Source organism: Microcebus murinus, chromosome 7 (assembly GCF_040939455.1).
Source record: "Microcebus murinus isolate Inina chromosome 7, M.murinus_Inina_mat1.0, whole genome shotgun sequence".
Classification (NCBI taxonomy): Eukaryota; Metazoa; Chordata; class Mammalia; order Primates; family Cheirogaleidae; genus Microcebus; species Microcebus murinus.
This window is the reverse complement of record NC_134110.1, coordinates 17,568,654-17,580,712: the sequence shown is the minus strand read 5'-3', so window position 1 is coordinate 17,580,712 and position 12,059 is coordinate 17,568,654.

Here is a 12,059-nt window from a genome sequence, read left to right as displayed (position 1 = left end):
TTCTTTGAAAGATGTTGAAAAAATAAATAGATGAGCCATAGACTTGGAGAAATTATTCACAAATTCATATCTGATGAGAAGGCTTGTCTCCAGAATATATAAAACAGTCTCAAAATGTGATAATAATCAAACAACCCACCCACATTTTTTAAAATGGGCAAAGGATTTAAACAGACACTTCACAAAAGAAAATACACAGACAGAAAATAATCACATAAAAAGATGTTCGATATCATTAGTCATGAGAGACATGCAGGTTAACACATTGACTGCCACACCAGAAAAAAAAAATGTTTCCCTTGGGGTCACAGTGTTTTATTATGAAAATAGAATAAAGAATTCAAAAACAAAATGATCCTTTCTAATTTAATGAAAAATTGTTATTTTTCATTGTTTTCTGTGAGTGAGTTATATGCAACCTGGAAAATAGTTCAAATGGCTTCCAAGGTGAAGACACTTGTGAGTTACGTATGCTTCATAGGGCCCTGGGCTCAAAACTAGCATGAGTTAAATACAACTCACATAGCAGCTAATGTGTTAAAATCCCTATTAGATACCGTTACACACTTTTTAGAATGACTAAAATAAAACAGTCTGATGATATATAATGTTGGTGAGGATAGGAGCAACTGGAATTCTGCAAAGCTTCTGATGGGAATGCAAAATGACAGAAGCACTTTGGAAAACTGTTTGGCAGTGTGGTGGGCATCTTCTGAGATGGCTCCCAGTGAACCCCCTGCCTCCTGGTATTCATGCCTTTGTGTAATCCCCTCTTCTTTAGTAACCTTATTCTAACCAATATAATACAACATTGAAGGGATGTCATCTCCGTAACTAGGTTACAAAAGATTGTGCCCTGTATCCTGTTAACAGACTCTATTTCTTTCTGGCTTTGTTGAAGCAAGTCACCATATTGGAAAGGCCCACAGTAAGGAAGTGAGGGAGGTCTCTAGCCAACAGACACTGAAGGACTGAGGCTCTCCAGCCTAACAGTCCTCCAGGAGTTGAATCCTGCCAACAACCACATGAGTAAGTTTGGAAGCAAATCCCTGCTCAGTTGGGTCTTCACATGAAACCTCAGCGCTGGCCAATACCTTGATAGTTTTCAGCTAAACTATGACTGGATTCCTGACCCACAGAAATCCTGAAGTAATAAATGTGGTAAGTTTTGGGGTAATTGGTTATACATCATTAGATAATTAATATAGGTAGTTTCTTAAAAAGTTGAACACACACCTATCATATGACATAATCATTTGACTCTTAGTGTTTACCCAAGAGACATGAAAGCGTATATCCACACAAAGTCTTGTATATGAATGTTGATGGCAGATTTATTTGTAATAGCCCCTAACAGGAAACAACCCAAATGTCACTTAACACTGGGTGAATGGAGTACACAAATTGTGCTATACACAATATACAATGGAATATGACGTAGAAATGAAAAAGAATGAAACATTTATTCATAGAACATGGATGAATCTTAAAATCACTAGGATGACTGAAAGAAGCCAAACAAAAAAGAGTATATACTATTTGATCCCATGTATGCAATGTAAAGTTCTGGAAGAATGCAAACTGATCTACAGTAACAGACAGCAGATTACTGGTTACCTGAGATGGGATAAGAGCACACAGGGGTGGCAGAGTGGGAGGGATTACAAAAAAGCATAAGAAAACTTTTGGGGATGATAGATATGCTTGTTATACTGATTACAGGGTGGTTTCACTGGTATATACATATGTCAAAACTTATCAAATTATATACTTTAAATGTGGACAGTTATATATTAATTATACCTCAGTAAGGCTGAAAAAGGAATATTGTTGTAGAAAGGAACATTTAGAAAACAAAAATGATCTTGGAATTTAAAACTACAAATGCAGAAATGCAAAACTTAGTAGAAACCTAGAAAGAAAGTTGAGGAAATCTCCTAATAATGAAAACAATTACAACAAAGAAATGAAAAATAGAAGCTAAAAAGTAAGAAAATTAGACAAAACAGGAAGTATATAATACAATTTCCAAATATAGAGAAAATGGAGGTGAGCAATTTACCAAAGAAGCAATTTAGGAAAATTTCCTGAACACAAAGGACATAAATTTCTAGACTGAGAGATCCACCAAGTGCCCGGCATAATGAATGCAAACAAAACACATCAGTGAGAAGTTTCCAAACATTGGGGACAAAGCAGACATTAATAAAGCTCCCAGGGAGAAAGAATAGGTCATGTACAAAAGGTCTGGAATTAGTTCTGCATTAGCCTCCTCAGCAGCGATGCTGAAAGCTACGGGATAATAGAGCAAGGCCCTCAACATTCTCATTAAAAACAATTTCCAACTTAGAATTCTATATCCTCAGAAAAACTATCAACATGCTGCTAGAATAAAATAAAGACTACTGAACATTTTAAACATGCCCCATCTCAACATTTTAAAGTTGTGCATTCTTTCTCAGGAAAGATTTTGTTTTTCTTCTGTTGAAGAGTTTGGAGATGGATTTGTGATAGGTACATTGACAAATAAACAAATGGAAAAAATATTGATTCCAGTGAAAACAAAAATTGTATAAGAAAAGAAAGGAAATTATAATGCACTACAGAGCAACAGGCTCAGATAGTATTTACGTAGTCATAATAATATAAAAGTTAAGATATTGATTTGCCCCCTAATTATGGTGCTCCTATTAGAAGAATGAGAGGGAAAATAAATATATTTAACGGTGTGGGAATAGAGAAAGAGAGCTAAACCCTTAGTGTCCACTGCATGGGTAAATATATTATATTGAAAATTTTTAAAAATCAATAAATAGGAATATAAGCACACTGTTTAGAAATATGGGGGCAAATACTAACTAGAAGACTGAGAACATCAAAAGTTGTGTCTTCCAGGGAGTGGGAAGAGAATTGCTAACATTGCTGTTAGATTTGTGGAACTATTTACTTTTTAAACCATGCAAATGTACACCTTCCATTAAAATTAAAAGAATAAAGGCATGATAGAAAAAACGTTTTCCAGAATTAATAAAAGAACAATTATCTAAGTCTAAGTCTAAGTCTCAGAGGCGCTCCAAGTTTGAAGTAGGATGAAGAATGAAAGATTCATGTCTTAAAAACAGACTCAAGATATTTCAGAACATCAAACATAAAGAGAAAGTCCTATGAGCTTCCAGGAGAGAACAAAAAGTCATTCTCAAAAGAACAAAAATAATCCTGGCCTCAGACATCTCTACAGGAACATTGGATACTAAGAAGAAGAAATTCTGGGAAGTATAATTTAAAACCCGGAATTCTATACCCAGAAAATTGTTAGCATGTGAGCAAAATAGAAAGTTTTAGATTTACACGTACTCAGAGCATGTACATGAACCTCCAAAGCACCCTTTTTGTTACTGAAGAACATAACCCAGCAAAAAGCTTCAAGAATTAGTATGATTACAAGGTTTGGTAATTATGTGGAACTGGCAAAGGCATGTTTCTTTTACTAACAAGGAAAAAGTAAGACAATTAAAAATCCCAAGAAAAAGAAAAAGCTATTAATAACGTTATGTCTATGTCTAAACATAAAGGAAACATACATGTGACATTAATTTAATAATTAACCTTTCATGAGGCTTATAGTTCATGTATTGGACCTGTAGGTACTGCAGTTTTAAGTGACTGAATGTTCATTATGAATATATCCATGCTCTGAAAACTAGATACAAAAACATGTTGATAGTGAAAAGCAATTTCTTAGACAATCAGGATGGAGGGTACTCAGCATCTGTCATCCATTTGTTACAAGGTTCCAGGATGGTGGCCTTGCCAGAGGGTGGGAGCAGTCCCTTCCTAAGTACTTCCAGCTCCCAAATTAAGGGCAAGCTTGCAGTGGGCACGAGGGACTATTTTGACAGCAATGTGTGTGTGCACGTGTGTGTGTTTGCAGGAGGATCACAGGAAAAATGAAGTGTCTGAAGTTTTCATCAAAATTGCCAAGTTGTTTTTGTAAAATGTGATTCAGAAGACCTATAAAAGGTTAAGTCTAAGTGAAATTCCATTATTATGACCTTTAGTGACAGAGCCAACTGCCAGCTGGAACCTTCCATTCTGGTGGAATTCTCCTGCAGCCTCTGGTCACGAGAGTCCCTTGCATGCTGGTCTTTTGAGAGAGTCACGTGAAGTGGCCCAGTTTAGTTACAGAGACTGGGAATCCTTTTTGTTTCTCCTTTACATAAACAGCCAGCCACCCCTGGGTCCTAACAGACAGACCCACTCTTAAGTTCACTTGACTTTCTACCTGGCACGTGCAAATGCCCTCTTGTCCTCCCAGGTGTCCCTCCCTCACAGTTGTAGGAGGAAGATCCTCCTTTGTATTATTTCTTACATACGTCCCAGGCAAAATCTTACGTGGACCACGCTCAACGTCCAGATCATAGGCCAGTGTCCTGTGGGCTCCAAAATAGCAGACACGTGGGCACAAACACCCAGGGGTGATCTCACTGCACACGTTCACACCTACTATCCTGGCAGCTAGGTAAGGATGACACAGGCAGCCCGGGGGCCCCTGAATTTCAGCATCAGTGAGTGCTCTGACCTCCCTGAATACAAGATCAGTTGGGTAGATCACTTACATATATCACATGGAAAATATTCTCACGTGGCCCAAAATGCAGGTCATCTTACTAACGCTTTCAGGATATCCTTAGTGTCATTGTCTTCTCCACCAACACAATTTTACCATGATTGTGCTTTTCTTAGTTTTAATGTCCATTTGGTTGTCTTTCCCTTCAGGGATGTGGGCTGGGCCCTTTTCTGGCATCTGCGGGAAAGTCTCCAAGGGACATGTATTTGTGGGTGATCAGTGCACACCTCCACATCATTTAAAAGAGAAGCCACACTGACTTCATGGGAAGCACACGGGGAAGATAAGATAGCAGACCCTTACGTGTAAGGGAATTATTAGTGCCCAGACACCCACTGACATGACACGTCCTCATTGCTCCCCAGACACCAGCGCTAATCCACCCTGTCAGAGTTTGTTCCGTGTCCATAATATCTGTCAGTGGGAAGCCTCCTCTTGCCTGGTGACAGGGAGAGGATGTCAAGACAGATGCATTTGGCTGGAAAAGCATTCTGATGATGGGCGAGTAGCAGAAGCTTGTGACATTTCGATAGCTCCTTGCCTTTTAATGTGCTCATTTGGGGGCAGCCTGCTACCTGCTTTTCTGCCTTGATCCACCATTTTTCTCTGGGTCAAATCACAAAATAATACAGAATAGGAAGAAGTCTGAGTCTGGCGATGGCAGCTGCAGCTTGCTGTCTATTAACCTGACAAAGTGGGGATGAGTCAAAACTCCTGGTTAGCACACAGCACTATTATAATTAGAAAACGATTCAATAAAGTACTTGTGGATACAATGTAACCCATGACTCAGACAGGCATGGGACTGCTTGCAATCTTAGCATCGATGGTATGAACGTTACCATTATACTGCAGATCCTCAGAAGGGTTGGTTAACATTGAACTACAGTTAACAGGTGGTTGGATAAACCAGCTTTGCAGGCTTTCCCCCACCCACCTTTTCCCCTTCTACCTCAACCGCCTGACATTTGGGACTAGAAGACAGGGCTGTCACACCTCCTCCACTGCGCTGGCCTCCTCATGCAAAGGGCAGCGTGTGTCGCATGGCCTCCCACCAGGGTCTGAGCGTGCTGGCCCGAGATGCATTTCTCACGTGCTAAGTGTGTCTCACCACGGGCACGTGGGAGCCGCGGGTGACCTGTTCCGTTCTCACCTGCCCCATCCACACAGAGCAGCACCAGCTCCCGGGCACCTGATCTCCTACGGTGGAAATGGACACAGACTGGGAATTCACCGTGGGTTATACACGGGGGTCTCATGGCCCCTCCACAGGGGACAAGTATCTTACTGACCATCAGAAAGGACATTTTTGTGGGGGGAGGGGGGGAAATAAGCAACAAGAAAACGAAGGAAAGCCAAAACGGAAAACTCAGGAGGACAAATAAGTGGTTGAAGAAAATGACGAAATAGAATAAATAAAAATTGTTTGGGGTGGGGGCTCTGAATTGGACGATTGTCCATTCTGCTGAGGTGTCTGGAGTTGCCAGTGGGAGCAGGAGGGAGGCTGGGACGCGAAAACCAAGCATAGCAGATGGCATTGGTGGTGTAGCCCCTAGCCTGGGCCCTCACAGGTCCTGGGGAAGGAGCCCTTTTGGCCTCTGTACTTCCTGTCAAGGAGCCAATTGAGGCTGGGACCAGAAGAGGGATGCGCTGGCAAAAGGACCCTTCCCCAAGTCCCTTCCTGAAATACCAGCTCACAAACTTCCCTGATATTCGAGGTTTCTGAGCCATCAAATATTCCTGCCAAATCCCCAAGGGTTGCGATCATCTCAGATGTTCCATTTAGTCTTGATCTCTCTCTCTCCCCTCTGTTTCTTTCTTCATTTGTATTTATTTTTGTTTGTTTGTTTTAATCTGCCCAGATGCCTTAATGGGCTATATTTGAAGTCAGAAAGACACTTTTAATGGTTTGAGTTGCCTCAATTCCTGGCCCCAGCAGAAAATGCTTTTTTTTAAGCTAAGGGTTTTAAACCCAAACCTTAGCCTGATACGTCTTTTTAAAGTCTCAGAGATAAATTTCTCCATTCAATTGAAACTTGAGCATTTGACCTTCCCTTCTGTTCCCAGGGCTGCCACATTAAGCAAATAAAATTACAAGGCACCCAGGAAAATTTGAATTTCAGATAAATAACAAATAATTTTATTAGTGCAAGTATACCCCAAATATTATGTGGGATACACTTAATTTTTTTTTCATTGTTTATCTGAAATTTGAATTTAACCAGGCATCTAGTATGTATCTGACAACCTTACCAGCTAATCCCTCAACCATTCCATGGAAACATTTAATGCCAAATTCATATACACCAGACACATTTAATCATATTTATTGCCTAGCAGTTACCCACAGTCTTGGTTCACCGTGTCCCTGTCTGTTTGCACGCAGGCAGGATGTCTCAGACAGTGAGCTCGGAAGAAAGCTCCTTCGGAGCCACGCTTAGAATGCTGCACTCACAGGAGGGGGTTCATTGCTCAGGTTGCTGTTGGCCCGTGGTGAGTCCACGAAGAGGGAAGATGGACGACAAGGGGCATTTACTAGTTTTGCCAGAGGCAGGTGTTGGTTGGAGGTCAGGAGGGAATGGGATTTGTCACTGTTTTCACTGAATTCTGGAACTGTGGTTTGGCCCTGTGGTTCACCCTGGGAGTTTGAGCTCCTGGAGGCTGGAGGAAGTCCCTCCTTGGGGACTGCGGCAGTTCCCCCAGGCCTTCTCAACCCCCTCCCAGCGTCCGAAGCCCCCCACCCGCATGTGGGAACAGCCGTCCCCCACTGGCTCAGCCTCTTAGTCCACCTCCATTTTGCAGGGGAGGAAACCAGAGCTCAGAGAGATGAAGGCAGTTTCCCTCAAGCCAGGCTTTTCGGGTCAGGCCTTCTGATCTGTTGTCCTTCTCCTTTTCCGCTGAACTCTGCTTATTCTTTTTTGCCTGTGTCAAGGCCACCAACAGCTTTTATCTTTTCTTGGCAAAAGAGATGTGTCCCAGGGATGTGAGCAGAGACGCTGTTAAGTGTGCGTGTGTACAGTAGGGGCACCCTGGGGTGGGGGTTGGGTGCAGCTCTCTCAGGGAATGGGCACCTGATTCCTGACTCTGCCCGCTCCCGGCTGCCCGCTGGCCTGTCCAGGGGACACCGCGGTGACTGACAAGGGGATTTATGAATATTTCCGTCAGCGAGAGAATGGTCCATAATTTACAGCCCGCTGAGCAAGCTTCGCTGTGGCATTAGAGCCTTCTTTTTGTAGACAGTAATAAATTGTCTTATCACCAGTGCTGACATAACATGCTCCTTTTTAAGTGCACCATAATTTTTATTTTTAAGAGAATATTCATATTTGATGGTGGAGCTCGTGGGCATCTGAATGCCGCTCTGGAGAGAAGCACTCTTTCTTCTTCTTCTTCTTTTGTACAGAAGGTATAATTCAACTCCCAAATGCCACCGCCAGGAGTTAGGCTTGACTTCTAAACAGACATTGGGGGCAGACTTTGGGGACTTTCAAGACCCTTGATAGACAGAGTGACTTGCCCTTCCGCAGGGAAGCATCAGAAGGCTGGACGCAGCCTCTGCAGGAGGCGCGTCCTCAGACCGGACCAGCTCGCTGCCTGGGGAAGGAGGCGGCAAGGGAGCAGGTGCAGCCTCGGGCTGTCCATCCCAAAGGACTGGCTTTGCCGCCACCCTGGGGACTCACTCTCTCGAGTTCCCCCTGACAGGAGGGCTCTGGAGGGTGTGACAGATGGAGAGTAAAGGAATCTGAAGCCCTCCCAGGTTGATCTCAGCTCGGGCTCACTGGGCCTGCCAGTCTGGGTGCTGTGTCTCTTTCCTTCCATCTCCTCTAGGGGGCAACAGTGCAGCCTGCTGGTCCCCAGGGAGTGGTTCTTTCCCCAGACTCTGAGCGCCCCAGAGCTTGTCCTGAACGGGGACTCCGCAGATGGTCACTGCTGCCCAGGGACTCCCCCAGGCCTGTCCCTGTTTCTTCTTCCCCATGGGGTGAAACAGCTGGGGAGTCTTACTTCCCTTTCCCTCCAGGCTCCTGTGCCTTGATCCTCGGCCAAGGGCACCCCTCACTGCTTGGCAGGAAGAGGCAGGGACCTCTGGTCATTGCTTGGCTTCCTCCTCTGCCCTTGTCCTATGCCTTCAAAGCCATCCCACCAGCCTCTCTACTCTCTAGAGCCTTACCTGTTCACATAACAAGACCTTGGGCAAGGTCCTTCCTCCCTCTGAGCCTCAGTTCTCTTGTCTGCAAAACAGAAGACACCGGAAGCCCTGCACAGGGTGGTTTTAGGGACAGCTGAGACATAAGCATACACAAAAGCCTCCCAGAGGGCTCAGTAAATGTGAGTGTGTGTCTCTTCCCCAGCCATTCTTCCTTCCTTTCTTCCTTCATTGCTGTTTCCCTCCTTTTTATCAGGCACATCCAGGAAGGGGCTGATGTCCCCTGGGCTGTGTGATCCTTCTAGGTCTGAGATGTGGAGGGACAAGAGAGGTTGGCCTGAGGGTCTTCTCTGGGGGAGATGCAAGGCCATGGTCCTGGCCAGCCCAGGGCATGTCTGTGTTCACACAGCCGCACCCACTCAGATACTTCTAGAACCATGTACATTTACAAGTAATAATCAGGTATTGCCAAACCTCTGGCCTTATGAAAATAGTTATTACATACTGCTGTCTGAGTGCCAGACACAAGTCGGAGCACTTATCTAAGCTAATTCATTTGACATGAACACAAATATTATGCCCATTTGATGCTCAGTTGGGAAAACTGAGAGGTGAACTGACTCACCAAAGGTCACACAGCTACGAACTGGCAGAGCTGGGATGAGAACCCAGATGGTCAGCTCTGGAATCTGTGTTCTGACCACAGTCCTATCTGCATATCATTTTCCTGCCTGAGAAGTCCTGCTCCACTTGGACCATTCCCTGCCTCTTCCATGGGACAGCACTTTAGTGTCACTTCCCGTTATTCTGTCCTGTGGCCCTGCTGTGTGCTGTAGCAAACTGACCGAAGAGGCCGTGAGTGAGAAGGTTCCAGACATCCCATCTATCAAAGAACCATGAGGACTGAATTAGACTTTCTTGTTAAAGATGGTGACCACCTGTGACCCCTAAATGGTAGCTGCTCAGGAGGGAGCACACTGGTCCATGTTGCTAGTTTCTAATGAAAGATCAATTTTACAGGATGGAGGGAGAAAGGGCTCAGAAGGAGAAAAAGAATAAGGGAATCAGCCCTGGTCCAAAAGAAGAGAGCCAGACACAGAATCATTTGAGCCACAGAAATGTTTGGTTACCACCAAATTTTCAACCTTTGAGCAATGACAGTATTGGATGGCAGGAATCAGTAGTGTTGCTGGAATTCCTACAAGTGGGAGGGACTGACACTGTGGCAGGTGGCCCTGAGGTTTCAGCAGAGCAGAACCTGCAATGGGTAAAGGACTTCCTAAGTCTCACTCCTGGAGGAACAAGAGAGAGAGTCTTGTTGGGGCCCCAGATCATGCAGGCATGTGGCTGTGTTCTCTGCTGCTGGTTGAGTCTGGTGTCGAAAGAAAACATAGCGGGAATGATTTTGTCTGGGTTGGGGATTTAAGGGAGTTTAGACTATAAATAGTGAGGAGTACATAAAAAGCCTCAAGAGGATTTCTCGAAGCCCTAACTAAATCCACCATGTAGATCCAAGCAAATTAACAGGAACCACTTAGGTTTTGGTAGGGTCTAAATGCCTAGCACCCTTCCACCTGTCACCATTCAGCTGTCATGGTTTACGTGTCGGCTGTCACCACAACCTTTGCCTGCGTCTGCCAAATCGAGGACACGTGTCCCAGGAGGGTCGCTGCCAGTGCGCCGGCTGCCAGGTGCTGCCCCGTCCTGCGTGATGACCTCACTTGCTCTCCACAAGGAGGTGCCACTGTTGGTCTCATCTACAGTGGAGGAAACTGAGGCACAGGAGTTTTAGGTGTCCTGTCCAAGGTCCCACAGCCAGCAAGCAATGGGCTAGATTCCACTCTTAGCCAAGGCCCACACAACAGGCAATCCTGCAGGAAGTAATGCTAAAATCAGCAGAAAATTGCCGTGGCATGTGGGTAGGAACCTGCCTGTCTCTGTGCCTTGCTTCTTGGACACTCGTGGTCCTCAGCCTTCTCTCCTCTCTCGCCCTCACTTCACTCTATTCACGGACTCATCCCCAACCCCTCTGCACTCCTGTAGCCCCAGCTTAAGAAGCCTGAAACCCACCCTGGTCACAGGGGCTGCTCGGAACCAAGTGAGACCCGGAGTTGAAACCTTCCTGCCTCTGGCCCTGTGCCTTCTGAGGCTGCTGCCGGCTCCTACATAGCTACAGAACAGGTTCTTGACTCTTTTAAGAAAATCATTGTGACCTAAAATTGAGGGAAAAGCAACCTGGAGAGAGTGACATTTAGGAATAAAACTAGCCATCCCATTTACAAGAAAAGTCCAGGGCTCGGTGGATTTGTTTATCCTGTTGGACTGCCTTTACAGCCCTGCCACCTGGCGTCATGCTAACAGGTTCCTTTTCCCAGGCTCTGGAAGAGACTGCGCTGGGAAAACACTAGATCAGAGGTTCTGCCTTATTGGAACAGGGGTGGTGCAAGAGGACCAGGTCTGAGGCTCCATCCTACCGGTGAGAAATGGGGGTGCAGGGAGCCCCTTTATATGGAGAGCAGCCGCAGAGCCCCAGCACAGGTCCAGCACTGCGCTGGGCACGAGGCCACTCGTCACAGTCGGGCCTGACACATAAGGCCGTCCAGCGGGTGAGCCATTCTTCCTGCGGGGGGGCGGGGGGGCAGAGTTGGGGCCTGGGAGGGGCGCTTTGGCTGAGGAAGGCTTCACAGAGGTGACCTGCGGTGTCAGCTGGCCAGGATGAATCTGAGCAGGTGGGAGGGGGGCAGAGAAAGGCATGCCCAGAGAAGAAATGGCCAAAGCCAAGGAAGGTGCCCAGGCCTGAATGGCCAGTCTGTCTGGGAACAGCCACTGGCCCTATGGTTGGGCAGGAAGAGCAAGAAAAACAGTGCCAGCTTGCTGAAGGCTGTGCCCCTGAGTCTGGTCTCCACCCTGTGGAGAAGACTCACTGATGGCCTAATCAGGCGGGTGGGAGTGCCTGGGAACCAAGACTCCAGGGACAGTGGGGAGGGTCGCTGAGGGGCAGTGGCTGGAGCCAGAGAGACCACCTGGGGGGTTATCATGACAGCCTGTGAGCGTGTCAAGGACCTCAGCTGGGGTGGGAGCTGTGGGGATGGACAGGGAGTCAGCAGAGACGTGCTGGGTCATGGAGTGAATGACACTCCTGTGAGTGCCACAGGGAACCCAGGGGCTGGGGACTGGGGGCGAGGAAGTTGGCACAGGTCACTGTGGGTTTGGAGGCCAGAAAGAGTGGGGATGTTGAGTGAGGAGCTGAAGATGTGGGAAGCAAGGTGTGGTCTCCTGAGATAGAGT